The sequence below is a fragment of the Diabrotica virgifera genome, chromosome 7, assembly GCF_917563875.1.
Source record: "Diabrotica virgifera virgifera chromosome 7, PGI_DIABVI_V3a".
Classification (NCBI taxonomy): Eukaryota; Metazoa; Arthropoda; class Insecta; order Coleoptera; family Chrysomelidae; genus Diabrotica; species Diabrotica virgifera.
Window position 1 is genome coordinate 179,638,613 of NC_065449.1, and position 24,551 is coordinate 179,663,163.

A 24,551-nucleotide genomic window follows, 5' to 3' on the forward strand; every position below is an offset into this window, starting at 1 on the left:
TTTTTATTTTGCAATAAAAAAATTTATTTATATCGAAATGTAATAAAAATTTAAATGTATCAATCATTATCAAATCCGCTGTTCTGCGCGTAGCACCAATAATTAATGTTTATTTAAAAAAATTCCTGACGCCGCTTGTAGTTAATCGATTTTAGTTTTGCAAATTGCAAATAAAAGGTGCAGTACACTTCTATAAGCAAAAATAGCTATTTGTATAACAAGGGAGGAAAGTGCTACTTTTCCTCCCGAGAATGAAGTTTACTGCCCGACGCGTAGCGGAGGGCAGTAATCTTTCAAGGGAGGAAAAGGCACTTTATTCCCATGTTATACATATGGTTTTTCCACCTTCCTCAAATAACAAGTCATTTTTTCATTTTTAGTTAATTTATTTATGTAACTAACCAACAAAATTTATTAGAACTAAAACTAACAAGTAGGTACAATATAACTGTCAACCGTCAAATATACGTCAAATTATTAATGTAAACATTGTTAAATCAGAATAACAATCTACTGTTTCTTACCATTCTGCAAAATACAGAGTGTTTTTAAATAAAAGTTAAAATGTATAGATACTTACGTAATAGAAAATAGATATTGTACAGGGCGTCAATAAGTTATATTTTATGAATGAAATGCCATGACGTCACTTTTATTTTTCCTCCCTAGGGAGGAAAAGTACAACTTTGCTCCCTCCCTAGGGAGGAAAAGTACAACTTTGCTCCCTACAATCAGGTCCGGAAAAGTATACTTTCGGTAGAGGTAGGTGGAAAAAATTTTAACGTGCTATCTGCTTTATTTTCAGTCCTGTAACATTTTGAAAAAATGAATTTTTTTTGCGAAAGCTGGATTGCAAAATTTATTTTGCAAAATCTATGGTACCGATCTTATAGCCCAGTAAATGAACGGGAAATAAGGCGATACCGTGTAATTTTCAGGGGCAACTCCAAATTGCATAAAAATTTGGATTTAGGTTCTACTTACCCTCCACTTCAAAGTTGAAATTGTGCCGTTGGTTGCTTTTACTTGGGGGGTGACAGTCACCCCTTCTATGGGGTGCTTTTACTTGGGGGTGACAGTCACCCCTTCTAGGGGGTGAAAGAACATACCTTAAGACAAGACCGGAAATGGATAAATTGACTGATTTTAAGCATTTTTTGTTCTATAATGTTTTTATGTAAGTCAATACTTTTCGAGTTATCTGCGATTAAAAATGTGTATTTTTCGACAAAAAACTACGTTTTCAGACGGTTTTTCGCAAATAACTCAAAAAGTAAATATTTAATCGAAGAAGATATTCTTAGCAAAAGTGTAGCTTATAAAAAACCGAAAAAAATGGTGTATCAGTAAATTCTATCAATCAAGTAAAAACAAAGTTGTAGCTCATGAAAATACGTTCTTATTCGTCTAATTCCAAATCGAATATTTCAAGGTGAAATCACCGAAAAATTAAGCACTTTTCGGGAAAAACCCTTTCGAACTTTTTTAAAGTGTTTATAGAATGCTTTATTTTAATTGTTTACAAAAGTTTCTAGCATTAAAAATAAGCGAGTTACGCTCAAAATAAAGTTGGCCCTCTTTTTTTTGTAAAAAAATCATGCAAATCTCCCCGTGTTTAGCTCCTCAAATGAAATTAATCGCTACCACTTTACAAACAATTTACTTACTTATCTATTTTTTATATCATTCAGTCTCGCCGGTTTAAAGTGCTTATTTTTGAAAGGGTTATAGTTGAAAAAGCTTGAACGGGTCACTATAATCACGAGTTGAAAATTTTGAACAGCCATATCTTAACCAATTCTTGTCTCACGGAGAAACAAAATAAAACTATCATATTTATAACAGCAAAACCTACATTTCTTTACTCTTTAAGATTTTTCTTATCACTAATACTTTCTAGGTTATTTTTTTTAAATATGCACTTTAAACAAATTAAACTTATAGATCATATAAACAATACACATACAGTTAAAATAAATGGTAAAGCGTTAACAATTAATTTTATTTAGGGTGATAAATAGAGGGAGGTTTTCACGATTTTTTTACCAAAAAAGGGGCCAACTTTTTTTTTCAGTGTAACTCGGTTATTTTTTTATGCTAGAAACTTTTGTAAAAAACAAATGTAAAGCCTTTTTTTAGATGCTTTAAAAATGTTAATAAGCTTTTCCCGAAAAATGCTTAATTTTTCGGTGATTTCGCGTTGAAATATTTTATTTGGAATTAGACGAATAAGAACGTATTTACCATGAACTACAACTTTGCTTTTACTCAATTTATAGACTTTACTGATAAAGATTTTTTTCGTTTTTTTATAAGCTACAGTTTTGATAGGATTATTTTTTTCGATAAAATATTTACTTTTTGAGTTATTTGCGAAAAACCGTCTGAAAACGTAGTTTTTTTGTCGAAAAATCAACATTTTCAATCGCGAATAACTCGGAAAGTATTGACTTACGTAAAAAACTTTATAGAACGAAAGTTGCTTATAATCTGTCAGTTTATCCATTTCCGGGCTTATTTTAGACACGCGTTTTTCACCCCGCGAGAAGGGGTGCCTGTCACCCCCCAGGTAAAAGCAACCAACGGCACAAATTCAACTTTGAAGTGGAGGGTAAGTAGAACCTAAATCCAAATTTTCATGCAATTCGGAGTTGCCCCTGAAATTTACACTCTAAAACGGTCATTTATTGGGCTATTAATGAAATTTACAGTATTGTTTCACTGTATCATAAGTTTTTCTGGGTGAAATTTGAAGGTCCTAGGTGTAGCATAAATGGTTGAAAAACGTAAAATGCGAATACTTGTTTTTATATGGTTTTTTCGCAATTATTGCTATTTTGCAACAAGGGTGACTGTTTTTAAAATTTTTAACCAATTCTGTATTGTAGGAAATTTAATTTCGCAACTTTGTTGTCAGTACCACTTTTCTCGGAAATGAATACTTTTAAAGTTATAATCAAAAAACGGAGAAAAAAATCGAATGTTTCCTTTATTTTTTGACATTTTGATTATTTAAACAATGTTCCGGACCTTTTTGAGAGGGGGGATAACTCAAATATTATTAAAAATGAATAACCATTTTCAGTCTTTCAAATATTATTATTTGAGTTATTTTCAAGCAATTTCTGCAATAAAATTTGAGTCACCTCTCGACGTCCAAATGTACTAATATTTTTACAGATGTGCCCTGGTCTATAATATCAATTTGCTTAGTTATGTTATTTAGTTATGTGATATCCACGTTGCACCTCTCATTTTAAAAATTAATTGCTCAGTCATTTGACAACCGATTTTAAAAAACTTTATATCGCTGGATAAGTAAATGACCGTTATTTCAATTTACAAAAAATATATTGGGTGTTTCAATAAAAAAAAAATCAACAACGTTTTGTTCAAAAATCCGCCATTTTTTATTTAAAAGCGATATAAAAAATTAAATCCATTCAAACAAAACTTTTACTAAAATAAAACATATCAGCGAAAATGCATATTTCTATCTTGAGTCATTTAGAAGTTATAGGCAGTTAAAATGGGGGAAAATATAAGTGGACACCTGGTATTTAAAACACACTCCAAATTTAATGTCTACTTTAAAATTCCGTGCGTTTGGAAAGTAGCCACTCTCAAAATCGTCATAGACTCCGTGGCGCAACGGTAGCGCGTCTGACTCCAGATCAGAAGGTTGCGTGTTCAAATCACGTCGGGGTCAGTATTTTTTTATTTTAAAATAGTATTTGAATCTGCAAATGGATTAAAGATCATTATAGCTTGTGACTTACTATTTTTTTTGGTATTTTAGGTGCACTATAGCGATGTGGACCATAAATCATGAACTACAAGAATATAGTAATAATGAGTCAAATACATAAAAACTTTAGTCTCGGTAATTAGGTACATAAATATGTTTATGGTGATCTTGAAACAAACGGATCTGCAAGCCAACCCCAGTGAGAGGAAGAGAAAAAAGATATTAATTGAAAATTAATAACCATTTTCAATTTCGTTGCAAGACGAAGATACACCCGCATCGTATTCTAGTCCAATCAGAGAGTGCAGAAAGCACCTCTACCTGTTTCGAACCTTATTAGTCTCTCATCAGGAGGCACATATGCTGCTCTCTATTATCCAACCAAAACAAACCCCGGCGTGCAGTCACGGATTGCAACGAACGAAATAGCATAGATGCCCTAGCGGCAACTGCTAGCAAAAGACTAAGTTTTCAATCTAATGGCATGTAAAACAACATAATGTTACTCTACATCCCACCAGACTGAAAACAATGGGAACCTTCTCTGGTTACACCTCCGAGGCTTCTAGAATTTGCAAGCCATAACGGATGCTGAGACTAAGAAAGATGAGGGAATTTTACAATTTATAATTCACGTCCCATCTGCTCAGCGCGGTAAAGTTCCAACGAGAATGGTTCCCTTCGTACTCCAATCAGAGTAAACATGTAAATCAAAAATGAATAACCATTTTCAATTTCGTTGAAAGACGAAAATACACCCGCATCCTATTCTAGTCCAATCAGAGAGTGCAGCAAGCACCTCTACCGGTTTCGAAACTTATTAGTCTCTTCATCAGAAGGCACATATGCTGCTCTCTCTGACCCAACCAAAACAAATCTCGGCGTGCAGTCGAGGATTGCAACGAGATATTAATTGATTTAGACAGAACGAAGGAAAGGAAAAGAAAATCTTCATAAATTAAACAGAAACTAATCGAGATTTGGAAGCTGAAATATTTCAAAGAAATTGTTAGGCAATCCATGGAACTACTGGGTTGTAACTTTTACCATGACCCTTTCACTAGCAATATGGATACATTGTACAAGATCATCATCATCGTCATCAACAGCTCTTCCATCCATCATCGGATATATCAATCTTTTTCATACGTTGGTGCCAAAGTGTTTGGTAGGTTCTATTTGAAAGCTTCAATGCAGTAAGGAAGCTACGATAGAACATATCGTTGCTATGAGGGCCAAATAAAAGATCTATCCCATGGTACCGAGGAGCATAGCAAATTTTATTGTCAGTATCGAGAACTTGTCTAACAGACAATGTGTCAATTCTTTCAGAGAAAAAAATATTTTGATTTTAATTGTATTAAACCTTAATCCCGCGTACCAAAAAAGTTGATTAATAGCAAGCTAAAAATTTGTTAATAGCTTAACGGTGTCCAGTCGGACAAACTTTGATGTACGGGAACAATGGAACAGGGGAAGTTTTAATTGTGGAACAGTTTAAAAAATTTTAACGTCTGATTACGTGAGTGTGTGTGTTATTGGCACTGGTTTTCACAACCAACTGGCCAGTCAATTTCATAATGATTTTTTAGACTATAACTTATCACTAACTCGGGGAGTAATGTCTAGTGTGTGTGTTGAGTAAGTGTCTTGTTACTTTGCAAAGTCGACGTCATTGTCTTTGCAAAGAGACGGTAATTGTATCCGAACGTCTGCGGTTCGTCCGGTGAGTACCGATCCCTCAAGGACAGAAACTATTTTCATTTATTAATTTATAATAAACGAAAAATTTTTGGCCCTGGTGAGATTCGAACTCACGACTATTCGGAGCTTTCGATCCAAAGGTAGGCGCTCTTACCACTGAGCCACAAAGGGGGTAACGTCTGATTACGAAAACGCCCCATGTATTTTGTTGGGTAGAACTTCCAATTGATTTGTTACCGTTTCATTAAATTTTCATGCAAAAATCAGACTGCTATTTATCACCAATATAATTCATGTCATTTGACATGTTCTTCGTGTTTCACTCATTAAAATGCCCAGTTGGTGATAAACACCAGTCTGATAAACTGTCTGACAGCTTCGAAATCAACAGTGGACTCAAACAGGGTGATGCGTTATCTCCACAACTTTTTAACCTCGTATTAGAGAAAGCCATGAGGTCGCCCGAAATAAAAAGAGAACTGCTATCGGTTCAAGGTCCCAAGTTATTACTAGCATACGCAGATGACATTGATCTCGTTGGAGACTCCATCCTATCCACAAAAGCCATTTTCAACAAGGTGGAAGGAGCAATTAAGGCTGAGGATTAATGAAGAGAAGACGAAATAATATATGACACGAAGAGACAGGATAGGACAAAATGTGACTGTCAACACCTTCAATTTCGAAAGAGTACAACGTTTTAAGTATCTGGGGGCCGTAATCACAGCTGACAACGATGTTACTGAAGAAATAAAAGACAGAATCCAATCAGCAAATCGCTGTCTATTCGCACTGGATAAGCTTATAAAATCAAAACATCTTACAAGAAGTTCCAAGATCAAAATCTATAAATCCATCGTCAGACCTGTACTAACATATGGTTGCGAAACGTGGACCATGACCAAATCAAACGAAGAAAAGCTCAGGCGTTTTGAACGAAAAATACTTAGAAAAATTTTCGGACCTCTTCACGACATTAACACAAACCAGTATAGGATCAGAACCAACTTCGAATTAAAAGAACTCTACAATGACACCGATATTGTCCAGGAAATTAAATCACAGCGACTAAGATGGGCAGGCCACTTGCACAGACTTCATAACGAGAGACTTGTAAGACTGGTATGGGGGGAGATTTCTACAGGCAAAAGACCACTCGGACGTCCCAGAATGCGATAAAGAGATAACAACATCCAAGCAGATCTTCGAAAAATGAACATCCCATTTGACCGTAGGTTGATACTGCCTAACCTACCAGATATCCAGCTAAAATGCGGCAAAAGTTATGCGCTTTTTTTGTTTTGTTTTTTGTTATATAGTCTGGATGCTTATTCTATATTATAACAAGTTACAGAACAAAGTTGTACAACAAATTTGTTGTACAGCTTTGTTATTAACATGTTTTGTTACTTAGTCTGGACCCGGCTTAACAATTCAATTTTAATGATTTTGGTGCAAGACCTTGAAACAAATATTATTCTTAAACAAAACTTAAAATGTATAACGTGCATGTAATATACAGCGTGTGTCGTTTAGTTGGCCACGTATGGGAAGCTTTTTTAATATTAATTTTACGAAAAAAAGATACTTAAAAAAGTTCTGCATACTCATTGATATGGTCCAAAATCTAAGATGCAACCATCATATATCAAATTTTATTAATCCTGTAGGAGGTATGTAAAAAAATATAATTTTTTAAAGCAACATAGCAAGAATCAACATCAACTGTGATTATGCAAATGAAACCACAAATCTCGCAGTGAATATCCTAACCACACATTTATTTTTCCTTAATCTGCAAAATAAACTCCACAACTAAATATAAAATCCCTAAAAAATATATACAACAGAAATGGTCCTAAAGAAATATAACGATTTATTAAATTTATCCCAATAAAAATTAGTCAAAAGTAGTCAAAACTCATATGACTGATCAATGTTCATAATATAATGCTGATAATTCTCCATAAAAATGTTATTTCAGGTGATAATTGTCCAAATTTCCTACCAACATAAGAAAAATAAAACAAAACTTGCGGTCAACTAACCATAACTGAATCTGTGGTTGTGAATTTGTGAAACAACAACTGTCAGTTAGCCTATGGGTAAAGGTTAGTTAACCGTTAGGGTTAACCACAGATTGTGAAACTGGCTGTAAGTAATACTGAATATTAAAAATCAAAAACTCGTAGTTTATATTCATTATTTACCTATACAGTGTGTTCACGGATGGGGTGCCCAAAAGGAGAAACTTTTTTATTTTCAATTTTAACGAAACATGTCATTCTTGATAAAAAGTTTTGCTTGTTTTAAAACCCCATAAAACGAAATAAAATTCAAGTTTTTCAAAACCTGCTTAATTTTGAAGCCAATTTTACGTAAATCCCGATAAATCCCTATAAGTTCGAAATCGTAACAATAATTTATTGTTGCTAAGCTACAATGTATGTAGCTTAGTAAATGTCAACTCCGATAAATAATTTGCGAATAGTCATTTTTTTCGACATAAATTTTAAATTTTTATTTAAAAAATGACAGATAAATTGTTTGTTGAAAGCTTTGTCGAAAAAAATGACTACATATTGGCAAATACTTAATTTATTGAAGTTGACAGTTACCAAGCTACATTGTAGCTTAGCAACAATAAATTATTATTACGATTTCGAATTTAGTGCAAAAATTTATATGGATTTACAAAAAATTGGCTACAAAATTAAGCAGGTTTTGAAAAACTTAAATTTTATTTCGTTTTTTGGGTTTCTAGAACAAGCAAAACTTTTTATCATGAATTACGTTTTTCGCTAAAATTGAAAATAAAAAAGTTTTTCCTCTTGGGCAGCCTATTCGTGGACACACTTTATATCATATATTATACCTATACATATTATTTGCAGTGTTCTCACTATTTCGAGAAATGGTATCCAAGTTACATGAAAATGAAAATGAAAGATTTATGAAGCGGGCAGTAGGTATGATCAACTTGAATGTTTTATCACACATTCTCATATCTTACTCAGAACAAAACATAAAATCATTTTGACCCCGACGTGATTTGAATACGCAACCTTCTGATCTGGAGTCAGACGCGCTACCGTTGCGCCACGGAGTCTATTTGTTTTTGCAAATACTTTAATATTTTATTTAAGACTATTTCTTGGTAGTTGATAATACTTATGTATAAAATACATTTTTTTAATTTTTCATTTATTGAATACATACGAGTTTTAATTTAGAGCAGTGGTTTTCAATGTTTTTGAGCCATGTACCACCAAAATTCTTATAATTATTTTTGGTACCACCTAACTGAAGTATGTATGGAGGTAAATAATCTAATTAACTACAAATATGCTGAATTTTGGCTGTGGTTTTGCGTTTTGTGTACCACCGCACCTAATGAAATGTACCACCAGTGGTACATGTACCACAGATTGAGAACCCCTGATTTAGAGAATTAGGAAATTTATATACAGTGAGCACGTAAAGGTTGGAATAAATTATTCATTTTTCCGTGAATGGGCAATTTTGGATATAAATCCCGAAACCGGTTTATTTTTATTTTTAAATTACAATTTTTTGTCATATATTGTTATGCTCTGTATTTTCTCTCTGTTATGAGATTAATCAGCATATTCTTATTTTGATTAATTAATTAATTACCTATTTTAATTACCACTTATGGAAAACAAAACCAAAATTAAATAAAACTTTCCAATAAAATTTATTCTCAGGGCTAATTTATTTTAATGTACCTTTGGTTTGTGGCTTCTGGTATCTCTAGTTGCTTACTTCATCCAGGACAAAATAGGGAAAATAAATATACTCAATGTCATATAAATTCTATAAATATTATTTATTTATCCAATATACCATAAATATAAGATTTAAATGTATGCTAAAACTCAATTTTGTTGCAACTATTTCTTATCTAATAAAATATTTAATTCTGCTATCTCCTTTTTTACAAAATTTTCATTTAAATAATTCGTTAGACTGTTCTTACTATTATACAAAAAAAAAACAAAATTTACGTTTCACCTTTTGAATAGTTTACTTATTTCTTCTTTGAATTTATGAATGACTAAATTATGCTATAGAACTGTTCAATAAAAAATAAACAAATATGGTATGTGATATAAAACAACTCTCTCCGTTTCACAAATAATCTCACTAACCTTTTTTCTCTTCTTTACTTATTCTCATGGATTGTGTAGTCCCCGATTCTCCCACACGAGCTCCTAGGATGCTGTGAACGATCCTTCTCGTCCAAACTGCTTCACAAACAAACAACAGCACTCTCTCGAAATCTCTCCTCAGTTTTCTCTCTGCTCGATATCTTGTGCAAATTGATACCAACCGGCTACTCGTTCCAGACAGAAACAGGAATCTCTTCGGACACAAGGAGATTTAACTTCTCAACTCGATCAACGATTTCGTTTCAACACGATTCTGCTTACACGGCCGCCAACTTCACCACTTTACACAGACTTCTTACTTTTCAAAAACTGGACTGCTCTCTCCAGATGTTCATTACACAGTGAAACTTTTTTCCTCCTCAAAGTCAGACTTAAACACTCTATTCTCCCTCTATACGTCTCTCTCGCCAATCACAAAACATCCTCTCTACACATTACATCCCTAACTCTCATTTCTTAAGAACAAATTATTTTTGCATACAACTTTTCCGTTTCGTCAAATTCCAGGAGATACCAAAATTACTTTTATGTTTCTAGATGCTATAAAAACCTGATATTCTAAAACTCAACAATTGTGTTTACCGTCTTTCCTTCTAAGAAGCATTTATAAACGTCCTATTGTTCACTTCCAGAGTGAAGATATGCACTTTCTAATCCGACCGTTTGTATAAGTCCGTTCATAGAATCATTAATACTGAACTAGATTCAATTTCCGCGAACCACTGCTTATGACTAAATTATACTATTTACAATATTTGGCCATATACAGGGCGATGAAAATCTATAATCTCGTGGTCTTTGACATAAATTAATTTTCTAAATTTTTCCCATAAAAATTATATAACAATATATATCATACTAATGACGTCATCCATCTTGGCGTAACGACGTACCTAATCGATGACTTTTTTAAATGAGAATAGGGGTCATGAGCTAGCTCATTTGAAAGGTTATTTAATTTTCTATTCAGTAATATTAACATTAACGTAATTATTTGTGCAAAGTGTCTAAAAAATTTTTTTCGAATTAAATTAATTGACACAAAAAGAAGAATGCATGTAATTTATTTAATTCAAAATACGTTTCACTGCTGTCAAAAAAATAGTAAACAATGTTTATTTGATAAATAAACACAGCTTTTCGTTTAAACTAAATGTTCAAACTACCAAGAGACAGGTGGGTGGCAGCTTTGAATTTAAGCCAAAAACAATGTTTATTCGTTAAATAAACATTTTTTCTGTTTACTGACAGCAGCAAAATGTATTTTCTACATACATTTAAATAAAGTACATACATTCTTCTTTTTGTGTCAATTAATTTCATTAAAACAATTTTTTTGGACACCCTCTTTACATAATTATATTAATGTTTATATTACTAAATAGAGAATTTTATAACCTTTCAAATGAGGTCAAAAAGGTCAAAAGAGGTCAAAAAAATCATCGGTTACGTCACTACGCCCAGATGGATGACGTCACTAGTATGAAATATAAATGCCAAAAAATCGTTATTTAAAAAAAATCGACCTGTTTCTGGATTTATCTCCAAAATCACCCATTATCGAGAAAATTAATTCGGGACTTTTTTCCAAAATCACTCATTCACGAAATCATGAATTTATTCCATTTGGCTTTGCCTCATTGTTAGTTTATAATATCTACCACATCTTTTGTCCCGTCTTCTACATTGTTAATAATAATTAATACAAGATTTAAAAAATAATCTAAACATGTTTATTATATATTAAAAACTTTAGCGAAAATTACTGTTTTTTTGAAATGCGTAATAGTCTGGGAGGTAGTGTCAAATTTTTACGGTGATTTTAGTACGGATTCTTTGAATTTATTTTGGTAGATAGTACTTGTTTGATAACGAAAATGTCTGTCAGCTGGCGCGACTCCGGAGCTTTCAGGCAAGAAAAGATAAAATATGAAAGTAGATGGAAAAACCCTACAACTTATATATTATGTCAAATATTTATCTCCGTGTCTTACATCCATAATGGCCTAGTGGTTAGAATATCTGGCTCCTGGCTTTCTTCCAGCTTTGACATTTCGATTTGAAAAATAATTGTTTTTATAATACCACGTTTTTATTATTTATACGACACAATATAGAAAAGTATTATAAAAACAATTATTTTTCAAATAAAAATGTCAATTTTAAAAACAAAAAGGATTACCGACGCTGGGAATCGAACCCGACTCGCCTGGTTGAAAGCCAGGAGCCAGGTATTCTAACCATTAGGCCATTATGTATGTAAGGCACGGATATAAATATTTGACATATAAGTTGTAGGGTTTTTCCATTTACTTTCATATTTTATCTTTTCTTGCCTAAAAGCCTCGGTTTTGGGCCAGGCCATCTGACACATCATTTGTTAATAAGCTTTGGAACAACTGACTATATAAAAAACAGCCATGCCAAAATGCTCCGGTCAAACTTGACACTACCTCCCGGACTATAAGACAATACCTATCTAATTCTCAGCGCAATTTCTGATCGCAAAATACGCAATTCTTAATTCTAGTCCTTCGATTAGTAACTTTTAGAAAACAGTAAGGGGATAGACAGATACACTATCTGAGCATTTTGGCCTAAATGTTTTCAGTGTGGAAAATTATAATTTCCTCGATAATAACAACGACACATTTCAAATTTACAGAACTTTCATAATTTTCATTCGATTAGTTACAGATTAATAAACTCCTTATTTTACTTATTTTCTTATCAGAAACGTGTCATTCATTTAATTTTGCAGATTATATACCTGTTAAAACAGTTGTGGTTATCAGTCACAGCAATGAATTATGTGTAGGTATCAAGTATAAGTACTTATTAGATTAATTTATTGGTAATCAATTGATTGTGTTCTCAAGGGTTAACAGAAATGTTTGTAACCAAATCTCTTTATAAAAATAAGTGCGCGAATCTGATTATAACAATTTCCCTCTTATAGCACAACCAATTAAATATTTGTATAATTTATTTAGTATCTTGGGAATACCCAATATAAGGCATTCAATTGAAGCAGTACAATTGAGCACCATTTTTGTTACTTATAGAGAAAAATTCTAGTCACTTAATAATTTAACACTTAATAAACGCGACGATGTCGGCACTCGTACCTCCTCACTACATCTGGAATCAGGCATCTCGTCCAGGCAGCCTTTCCGACTTCAGTTGCCCATTCCCTCTGCCACAGTGCCACATCTCCAAGCTCCTCTTTCTTTCTTGTGTACCTGAACCAATTGCCCCGTTGCCCCTCTGATGCATTCGGACCCTTTCTCTGGCCAGGATGTGCACCGGCATAGACCCAGCCACCACTTGTAAGGCAATGGTTGAAACGGTTCTGTACGCGCTACACACCCTGATCCGATCAGAGGTTTCCTCTGTGCTCTAAGAAGCATGTCTCTGTATTTTGGCCATCTCTAGAACCTCTTGCCACACTGGGGCCCCGTATAGTAAGATGGATGTGATTGATTGCAACATTACAATTCGTTTTTGTGACCCCGGACCCCCTATATTTGGCATTAATTTGTTTAGTGTGGAGGTCCTTTCTTCTGCCTTCCGACGTGCCTCTTGTATGTGTGGTCCGAATTTCATTTTATCATCAAAAGTTATTCCTAAGTATTTAACTGTTTTCTGGGGTCTTATTATACGGAGTCTTTGTACTCGAATAATATGTTTTCTCTATATCTCGGTCCGCTCAAGATTATCGCTTCCGTTTTCTCTACTGCTAGTTTTAAATCATATTCTTCTATCCATTCCGCGGTTCTTTTTATTGCTCGGTTTACTTTATTTAAGGAAGACCTAATGTATAGGTGATGAAAGATTTAGGCCGTCCGCACATGGGTCGATCGAAGACACGTCTCGAAGTTCGCGCGTCTTGCTCGTGTCTCCGCACACTAGTCGATTCAGTGTGCTCACATCTTCCAACCAAGAAGAACGTATTTTTTATATATCAACTAAAACGACTATTTCGATCTGTGAAAAGTACGGTATATTTAATTTGTATAGAACGAACATTATACAATTGAGGGTATTTTTCTACTTTCCCAACGCATTTTATATTAAACGCATAGAAACAGAAGTTCAATATTTTCAGAATTTTCTATTACGAACAAAATATTTTCACAAAGCTACTATTTAATTTAGCGCAAAAAAAACAACAAAAACGAAGGAATAAAATAAATTTAATTCCATGACTGGAAACGTGTGTCTCACTCGAACTTTCTCGTGCGCTACCGATCGCAAAGGACGAGAGTCGTACAAGACGAGTAGTTTTGCAATCGTAAATGCTCCGTCTACGGAGCTCAATGCTACAACGAAGGAACTTGAGTGGTGGGAAGAGATCTACGCCACTGGAATCGAGTCGACTACGTCGAGCGTCGACACATATGCGGACGGCATAAGATTTAGCCGCTTCGATGTCTACATAAATCAAAAAGGAACGAATAAGGCATGGATAGAATAAGAGAATTATGCCTCGTTACTCCTTCTTCAACACTGACATAGATAAACAAGATCTCTCACTAAGTCTTTAGCGTACTATTGAAGCACTTCAATTTGATTTTAGCGTACTTCAGCACTAAAATCAAATTCTACGTTGCCGTTGAATTTCATGCTTTTTTCTACTCTAAATATTAATTCTATGACGTTTACGATTTCAGCAGTGCAAATGTGTTGAAAACAAAATGAAAAGTATTACATTAGCAAAGTCTGCTCTTTTCAAACACTTTGAGGAACATTTAGTTCCTTAAGTATTGAGGTATTTATTGTCATTTATGATTAGAATCTGGAACCGTCTGTGTTTTCATTGTTTTTGTATTTATGTATTATGTTTAAAAGACACTCAAAATTTTACGTATACTTTAAACTTCCGTGCGTTTGGAGAGTAGCCACTCTCAAAATCGGTATAGACTCTGTGGCGCAACGGTAGCGCGTCTGACTCCAGATCAGAAGGTTGCGTGTTCAAATCACGTCGGGGTCAAAGCTTTTTAACGAAATTAAACCAGATCTCCGACTACAACATTAAAATACATATTACATAATATGACATCCTAAATTATTACAATAATAAAGATAATGCATGTGCGTCAAACAAATAAACACCTCCTTCTTCTTCTTTATGTGCCTTGTCCATTGTGGACGTTGACTATCATCATAGACATTTTAATTTTGTCTGCGGCGTTTCTGAATAACTGATGGATGTTAGTCCAAACCATTGGCGTAAGTTTTAAAGCCATGAGTGTCTTCTTCTTCCGGGTCCGCGTTTGCTCTCTATTTTACTCTGTATTATCAGTCGGAGTATATGATATTTATCATGTCTCATAATATGACCGAGGTATTCAAGTTTCCGTTTCTTAATTGTAAAAGAGATTTCTTTTTGTTTTCCCATTCCGCGCAATACCTCTACGTTGGTGGTGTGAGTCATCCAGGATATTTTGAGGATACGTCGGTACATCCTTATTTCGAATGCCTCCAGCTTCTTCATTAATGATTCCGTTAGTGTCCATGCCTCTGCGCCATACAGCAAGACTGAAAATACATAGCATTTAGCAAACACCTCCAGTCTGCTGTTATTTATTTTAACCAGGACACCAAGATTGTGGTAGAACGATTTTGTAGATGAGCACGTGAGAGAGATTGGCGCTGCCAATCGGCAATTGACAGGAACGACTAGCGAGGTAGAATACGGAATGCCTAGGGTAAACTAGGGGTGCAGTATTACTATTAATTATATAAAATTTGTTTTAAGTATGAATAATAAAAACTGTATTCACAGTCTGTTATTCATAAAACAATATTGACTGTAACTGTATAGACTCCGTGGCGCAACGGTAGCGGGTCTGACTCCAGATCAGAAGGTTGCGTGTTCAAATCACGTCGGGGTCAACCCTTTTTTGTAACACTTGTTTAATCAACAATCTTCTTCTTCTTGTTCCCACTCCACTAATGAAGGTTGCCTTTTTTTTATTAACTCCCTTGAGTACAACAATCTGCCCATTGAGCATTAAGGTGATACAGTAGCGATCAACAGGTAGCCAAAACGCGTTCCAAGATTGCGGCTATAATTTTGAATATTTTTTCGAGATATTTGGCACACGTATTCGTAATATAATAAAGAATGGCGGTACAGAGCCCAATTTGAAAAATATATTAATATGTGGAAATTACTCTGTAATTAAATACAATATTAAAAAAACGAGCCTGTACCGCCATTAAGAAGAACAAAAAAATACACTTTCTTCAAATAAACTTTTTTAGCCGATGCCTAGATTTTGTGTCATTTTGGAACTACTAATGAAATAAAAAATTTTAGTAGGCCACTATATTATAGGAAATTTAATTACGCAACATTTATAATATAGGATTTTAAAGATTATCACCCTTGTTGCAAAATAGCAATAATTGCGAAAAAACCCATAAAAAAACAAGTATTCGCATTTTACGTTTTTCAACCATTCATGCTACACTTAGGACCTTCATGTTTTACCAAGAAAAAAACTTTATGACATAGTAAAATAATACTGTAAATTTCATTAAGATCGGTTCAATAAATTTTGCAAAATAAATTTTGCAATCCAGCTTTCGCAAAAAAAATTCATTTTTTGCAGGACTGAAAATAAAGCAGATAGCAAGTTGAATTTTTTTTTTACTTATAGAAGAATACTGTACCTTTCATTTGCAAGTTGCAAAATTAAAATCGGTTAACTACCACCGCGTCAGGAATTTTTTTAAATAAACATTAATTATTTTTTTTGCGAAAGCTGGATTGCAAAATTTATTTTGCAAAATCGGTCGAACCGGTCGTAATGCAATTTACAGTATTGTTTTATTATATCATAAAGTTTTTCTGGGTAAAATATGAAGGTCCTAAGTGTAGCATAAATGGTTGAAAAACGTAAAATGCAAATACTTTTTTTATGTTTTTTTCGCAATTATTGATATTTTGCAACAAGGGTGACGATTTTTAAAATTTTTAACTAATCATATGTTGTAGGAAATTTAATTACGCAACTTTTATGTTAGTACAACTTTTCTCGGAAGTAAATACATTTAAAGTTATAATCAAAAAACGAAGAAAAGAATTGAATGTTTTCTTCATTTTTTGACATTTTGATTATTTAAACAATGTTCCCGACCTTTTTGAGTGGGAGGATAGCTCAAATATTATATGAGTTATTTTCAAGTAATTTCTGCAAAAAAATATGAGTCACCTCTCAACATCCAAATGTACTAATATTTTTACAGATGCTCCCTAGTCTATTTGGGAATTAATTACAAGGCAAAGTTTGTCTATAAAATAAAATTAAGATAACTTTTAATTACTGTCAAACTTTTGGTATATTCTCGATGGAGATTTGATAAAGCTATTATTATTATGATATTCAAGACAACTGTTTATAAAAATTAGTGTTTATTACTACGAACAACTTTTTTTATCGTATTTTTTGCATTTCAGGTATGTCTTTGGAAAAACTACAAGAGACCAGTTCTGCTGTTCTAGTTAGCTATTTATTTGTAAGTAACATTATACAATTTACTATCGATAAGCAACATAGCAGATATTATAATTATACCATCGCATCGATGAAAAGACATTTGGGACAACTCATAAAGTTCAACAAGGAAGACAAGACTGTTTCTATTTTCTCGATTTTTGCATTCTCTTCAAGTTCAGCTCGTCTTCATCTTTCTGTTATATCGCTAGGTGGGTCTACGTTAATTTTAATTGTCTCGTTTTCTCTGCCGAACTTCTCCAAAAATCTATTTCTGCAATCTCAAGGTTTTTTCTTGAGCAATTCCTTTATCTACCATATTTCATTGCCATACTTCATTTCATATTTCATTGTTATTGCTGATTTAAGAATTGTGTTATATGGTTGACATAAGGTCACATGGTCACAATAAGGCTCGCACGCAATTTTCCCCTTGATGCCATATTTTAAATTTCAAAAAATATATAGGGAATAATTTGATTTTTTTGACATGCCATTCCTATTACAGCGAGGATTTCATTAGCTAGAAGTAGTGACGAGTATATGACGACAGGAGTTATAGTATGGTTATAACTAGACCCAATTCCAGACATCCAAAGTGAAAGTTATCCTCCAACACCAAATTGTTCTATATGGTCCACATAATGTTCAGAAAAAAGTCACACCATTTTGAGCGTCGGGTTTGGGGGAGAGAGAGGGGAGAAATCGGTAAATTCGTAGTTTTTTATGTCTGCGTAGATAGGAACCACATGGAAAACTTTTTTATTATCAATTTTACGAAAAAAAGTTATTCTTCATAAAATGCTCTGGATAGTCAAAAATCTAAAATTCAACCATCAGATATCAAATTTTATCAATTTTATACGAGTTATGTCAAAAATATGAATTTCGTTAAAGAGTAAAGTACCTTTATATTCCAGAATATCAAAAAATGCTATTATGAAAACTTGTTTGAAATTAAAAACTATGTTTAAATATACAATTACATCATTATAATCGAAAAAAAAATTTCAGTTTTTTCTCAAATTACGGATACTCATCATCATTTTATTACAATTATGATAACTATTTTATTATCACTTTTACGAAAAAAAGTTATTCTTCATAAAATGCTCTCCCTGGTCTAAAATCCAAGATACAACCATCAGATATCAAACTTTTTTAATTCTATACGAGGTATGTAAAAAATATGAATTTTTCTAAGAGTTAAGGGCCTTTATTATTCACAATATTTTAATTAGAAGGATGTAATTGAGCACTAAAACAAATTTTTTAATTCCAAACAACTTTTCTTAATAACAATCTTCGATATTGTGAAATGTAACGGTACTTTACTCTTGAGTGAAATTCATATTTTTTTACATACCTCGTATAAAATTAATTAAATTTGATATTTGATGATTGCATCTTAGATCATATACGATGCAGAGTATTTTATACAGAATAACTTTTTTTCGTAAAACTGATATTTAAAAAGTTATCAATAGGTTCCAAGTTACGCAGATATACTGTATAAGAGCTAAAAATTTTTTTTTGTTGAGCATTTATTATTGATGAAGCTTATTATTAAATGTATTTTAGGTAATTTTTACAAAAAAAAGTTTTGATCACTTTGTATAAACATTTTTTTAGATGGTAATTTTCGGTTTTTGTATTACATTTTTGTCATCTCTCTCAATTTTCTCAAAAAGAAATAGTCTACTTCATTTCTAAAGTAAAATAATTTAGTGTATTTTAAAGATTACATCCTAAGCTTTAAAAAAGCACTTATATAAAACTGTAATAGATCTATTCAAATTTGAGTAATACCGTCTTAAAGTGGTGGTAATTTTGTAAAATTACGAAGATTTTAAAAATTACATTTTTTGAGACGTCATATCATTTGAATTAAATTTTTGAGATTTTTTTTTAATGAAACATCATTTAGTAATATGCTTGAAAGATAAGTTGTGCAAAATTGAGGGTTTTATAAGAAAAATTGTATTAGTTACACATTTTTAAACCATTTTAAACAAAATTCATGTAAGGCTCATTTTCCGCCCCCACCGTACTTATGCCCATACATTTTATTTCTTTTTATTATAACCATAAGATAGCTTAATTATTCTTCTTTCATGTTCAATTTGTAAAATTTCATTTGATCCATTAGTTAAAGAATTACATTAAAATAACTCAACCGTGCGTTTCGCCGTACGCTAGTTTACAGTGCGATGACTTTGTGAGAAGGGTGACTTAGCGTTATAAATAAAAAATTATAGAAGATACAGATTTAATTTTAGAAAATTCTTTATATAAGGTTTTTTTTGTAAAATTTCCTGAATTTTTCAATGGTCAATCAAGTCAGTTTTTTTCTAAAATTTATATTTTCGGAGTTATTTAAAAAAACATCTAATTTCGCAGTTCATTTGTTTAATAAAAAATGAAGCACCCACTTCTCGAGTAGAACTTTTTGATATGTTGTTTATTAAACATTTCTTAATGATATTACAAAAAGTTCTATCTTGTTTGATTTTTTCCGAAATGAAAATCTAATGCACTCCCCTAAATATTTCTAAAACTATGCAGTATGAACAACCTTCTATACAAAAATATTCTACATAAAATTTGAAATAAAAAAGGCCCTATGCGAGTCCTTCTAAAATGAACGGTTGCAAAGTTACGGAGATAGTATATTATAATTGGTCCAAAAAAAGGCCTAACCCAGACATCCAAAGTAAAAGTTTTCCTCCAACACAAAATTGTTCTATATGGTCCACATATTGTTCAGTAAAAAGTTACACCAATTTGAGCGTCCAGTTTGGGGGGGGGGAGATGGGGGAGAAGTCGGTAAATTAGCTAAACCGTATAGTTTTAGAAATATTGACGAAAAACGTAAAAAACTACGAATTTACCGATTTCTCCCCCCTCTCCCCCCCAAACCCGACGCTCAAAATAGTGTGACTTTTTTCTGAATATTTATATACTATTAATTTTAAGAAATTTTGCTGGATTTTCCCATTTATACATACCCGGGCCGTGTCCGTTCCGGGTCAGTGCCGAGTCCGGGTATTTTTAATGCAATATTTACATACAACCGGGTTGTGGCAGTGTGCGTACCGGGCCGAATAAGAGAGGAAAACGTTATTACATATCTCTGTGTAAAAGATAGTTGAAAATATTTCGGCTTGGATAGAAGATCTCACCTCACAATATCTATTGCTTGTCTGTTTTCCAGCAGTCGCGTTCACAAAACAATAAAATCGTGTTTATACAAGTCCCTGCGATTCGTGTCATTTTCGTGCATCGCCAGTGCCGACAGCAAAAATATCGGCTGGGATTAATTTCAGACCGGGCCCGGACGGGCCACATACGGGAAACGCCAATGTATAAATATGCTCATAAGAGTACATATTGTTTTTTTTTGGACCGGGCCCTGTCTTAACACGGAACGGACACGGCCCTGATATGTATAAATGGGCCTTAAATTGGGACAGCTAATTGATAAAATTCTGAAACCGTTTCCTTGTGGCATGTTAAATTTAGTATTGTGTTTATGGGATTGGGCCACAATTGTTGGTGTAATGAAAATGATTTCTTCTTCTTCTTCTATTTTTTATATAGACATTACTCTGTCTGTTTTTCAATGTGCCTCCAGTAAGTTGTCATTCCATCTTTTTCGTGGTCTTCCCACTGATCGTCTTCCTATTGGGGAACCGTCTCTCGCCGTCCTTACTACTCCATTTGTTGTCAATCGGCTTATGTGGTCGTTCCATTCTACTCTTCTGCTTTTCACCCAGTTATTAATGTTGTCCACCTTGCATCTCCTTCGTGTATCTGCACTTCTAGCTCTATCCCACAGCGTCTTACCATCGATTTTTCGCAATGTTTTCATCTCTGCTGTTTCTAGCATTCTTTTTGTCCTTTCTGTATCAGGTCGTGTTTCTGCCGCGTATGTCATTATTGGTCTGATGACTGTTTTGTAAATTCTGCCTTTCACTTCTTTTCCGATGTTTTTATTTCTCCATATTGTTTCATTCAGGCAACCTGCGGCTCTGTTTGCTTTATTCACCTGATCTTCCACTTCTGTTTCGAGCTTTCCGTAACTGCATAGTGTGATGCCTAGATATTTAAACTCCATGACTTGTTCTATTATTTGACCCTCCAGCGTTAATTTACACCTTATATGTTGTTATAACCATGCATTTAGTCTTTTTTGGGGAAATTAACATGTTAAATTTTCTAGCGGTTATATTAAATTCGTGCAGCATACGTTGTAAATCATCTTCACTTTGAGAGATTAGTATTGCGTAGTCTGCATAGCAGATTATTTTAAGTTGTTTTTCTCCCATTTGGTATCCTTTTTTTGTTCTTACTTTTTTTTATTATATTGTCCATGATCAGGTTGAACAACAGAGGACTCAGGGAACCTCCCTGTCTTATCCCTGTCTTATTGCCAGCTTCAATTGGGTCAGTTAGTTCTTCATCTACTTTTACTTTTATTGTGTTGTTCTGGTTGATATTTTCGATGGTTTTAATTATTCCTAGAGGTACCTCTCTTGCATATAATAAATGGATAACGTCCTTTAATTTGACCCTGTCAAATGCCTTCTTAAGGTCCACGAAACATAAGTATGCCGGTTTGTTGTATTCTAACGATTTTTCTTGAATCTGCCTCATTATAAATATAGCGTCGGTACATGATCTTCCCAACCTAAAACCTTGTTGTTCTTCTGCTAATGATATAATTTTATTCAGTTTGTTTGTTATCACTTTGGTCGTTAATTTTAGTGTTATGTTTAATAAATTAATTCCTCTGTAATTCTTCGGGTCCGATTTTTCTCCCTTTTTGAAGAGATGTATTAGGATGCTTGATCTCCATTCTTGTGGTATTCTGTTTTGTTCTATTATTTTTTGGATTAGTTTTAATAATTGTGTGGTCAGGTCTTGTCTTCCATACTTTAGGAGTTCATTCGATATTCTGTCCTCCCCTGGTAATTTTCTATTTTTTAATTTCCTTAATGCTTCCGTTACCTCTGCTTCTTCAATATATATTTCTTCGTTTGTTGTCACTTCAGGTGTTGATGGTTCGTTATCGTTATCTTTAGCAAACAGAGATCGAAAATAGTCTGCCCAAGTTTCCTTCTGAATGTGTTTCGTTTTTATTAGTTCGTTCATCTCTTTTCTTTGTCCTCTGATCATTCTCCCTATTTCCTTTTGTGTTCCGTAGAAGTCGTGTTCCATCTGTTTTGAGAAACTCTCCCAGTGTTCTCTTTTTATTTGTCTGACTAAAGTGTTTGTTTTGTTTCTAAAATTATTTCTAAAATTATTTTTATTAAATCTAAAATTATTTTCTAAAATTATTAGTCTTTTAAACTTAGTCTTTTTTTTTTCTAAAATTATTTCTTAAATGAACTATTGTTTGACATTTCGATTTCCACTCTGGAAATCGTCCTCAGAAAATCAAAAAGAAATTTCTGCGAAAATCCTCACAACCTGATCTTTTTAGGCTATGTATATTTTCCTTGCAAATGAAATTGTGGCCTCGATTTTAACACACCTAGTAGTCTGTGGTTGAAAAACATTGTTTAAAATTATGTTACCAGGGAGTACCAAATTCTGTTTTTTGTTAGTTTGTTTGTGTGGTTTGTTATGTAGATGTGATTATTGAAAAGGAAGCATATCCAAAATTTAATAGTTATTTCCCTAACTAGTGCGGAAAGTGATACTTTCACGCACGAGACTGACGTTGACCCGAACGACGCGATAGCGGAGTTCGGACAAGCAGTCGAGTGCGGGGAAGACACTTTCCGCATGATTTAGGAATAATATTTTTTCTAGGGCCGTACGTTTGGAAAAAGCCACAAAAGAGTTATATTAATTTTTATTTAAAAGTGAAAATACACTAATTAATTCTTTGACAAGGTTGTCAAAACCAAACTTTCAATATAATGGGTTACCACGACGACGATATTGGTTTCCATGTTGACGATTCAAAACCATTGTAATTGTCTACTGATCTGACTTTTAAATACTATGTCAAAATAATTTCATTTCATTGAATTATCGCGCTAATTTCATTAAAACATGGACACGATAAGATAAATTTGAAATAAATTAGTTAATAATATCTAAATATTAGTTTATTGCATGTATTATAATATATTATAATGCCCTATTACAAGGTATTTTACTTTCACGCACGCCGTGCGGGAAAGTGCAACTTTCGGAAACGAAATCCGTGCGTGAAAGTGGCTCTTTTAGCACGGCCGTAGAAAAATTAAATTTTATTATCAAACTCTATCTCTATTATAAAAGATCAAACAATTTTTGTATTGTGGTCAGAGTTTGATATTTTATAAATAGAAAGAGTTTTATAATAGAATTTAATTACAATTTTATTAAAAATTTGATAATAGAATTTCATTTTGGATATGATTCCTTTTCAATAATTACATGTACATAACAAACTAAGAAAAAGCAATACACAAAAAACAGTCAGAATCTGATACCCCCTGGTAACATCATTTCAAACAATGTTTTTCACCCACAGATTACTAGGTGCCTTAATATAAAGGCCAAAATTTCATTTGCAAGGAAGATAAACATCATAACCTAAAAGGATTAGGTTCTGAGAATTTTTTCAGAATTTTTCTTTTTAACCTAATTTTCTTTTTAATTTTCTGACGACCATTTCCGGAGTGGAAATCGAAATGTCAAACATTAGTTCGTTTAAGAAATGCAATTTTCATTACACCAATAATTATTTAATTATTGTGGCTTACTCCCCTTAGTAGGGGAGGAAAGTAGGCTAAATGTGCAGTTACTCGAGCGTTATGGGGACGTATTGGATTGTGAAGATTAGGTCCTAAAACCAAAAAAAGGTAAGTAAAGTTTTCCATTTAAGTGGGGACTTTCCATTTTTTAATTTAATTTTCCATTTCCAAAAATTGTTTTTTCCGATTATAACGCCATCTATCCATAATTCGAAAAAATGTTTCGAATAAAAGTTACTTATTTTTACGTATGGAATTTAAATCTGCAATAAAAAATGGGGGCACCACCGTGGGGAGTCGTGTTTGGTGTCATTCGAGATAGATTTTTCAAAAATATTGAATAGGTACCTGTATTTTGCAGTTTTTCGATCTGATGTTTGACACTAAACACAACCCACCACCCCTCTCTGGTGGGTTGTGTTTAGTGTCCCTCGATAGATTTTTAAAAAATATAAAAATCGTATTTTTTTGTTTTTCGATCTGAAGTTTATTTCTCGAAATATTCTCTTTTTTCTTGTGAAACTTTGTGACTCACCCATTTTCTTACTCATCGCTCACACCGTCAGATTTTTGAAATATACTTATACTGTTTTGCATGTACATCTTAATCTGACGATTTCGAATTTCGAGTTTTTCTAAGGATAGATTT

At 33.0% G+C, this 24,551-nt stretch overlaps 4 non-coding genes across 4 annotated transcripts; 3 read left to right on the top strand and 1 right to left on the bottom strand.

Moving 5' to 3' along the window:
* The first annotated feature begins 3,637 nt into the window (after positions 1-3,637).
* Positions 3,638-3,709, top strand: Trnaw-cca (transfer RNA tryptophan (anticodon CCA)). Its single transcript has one exon. It is a non-coding gene; the product is annotated as a tRNA-Trp (tRNA).
* Positions 3,710-8,489: 4,780 nt separating this feature from the next.
* Trnaw-cca (transfer RNA tryptophan (anticodon CCA)) lies at positions 8,490-8,561 on the bottom strand. Its single transcript has one exon. It is a non-coding gene; the product is annotated as a tRNA-Trp (tRNA).
* A 6,005-nt stretch (positions 8,562-14,566) lies between these two features.
* Positions 14,567-14,638, top strand: Trnaw-cca (transfer RNA tryptophan (anticodon CCA)). The gene has a single exon. It is a non-coding gene; the product is annotated as a tRNA-Trp (tRNA).
* An 833-nt stretch (positions 14,639-15,471) lies between these two features.
* On the top strand, positions 15,472-15,543 carry Trnaw-cca (transfer RNA tryptophan (anticodon CCA)). Its single transcript has one exon. It is a non-coding gene; the product is annotated as a tRNA-Trp (tRNA).
* The last annotated feature ends 9,008 nt before the right edge of the window (positions 15,544-24,551 follow it).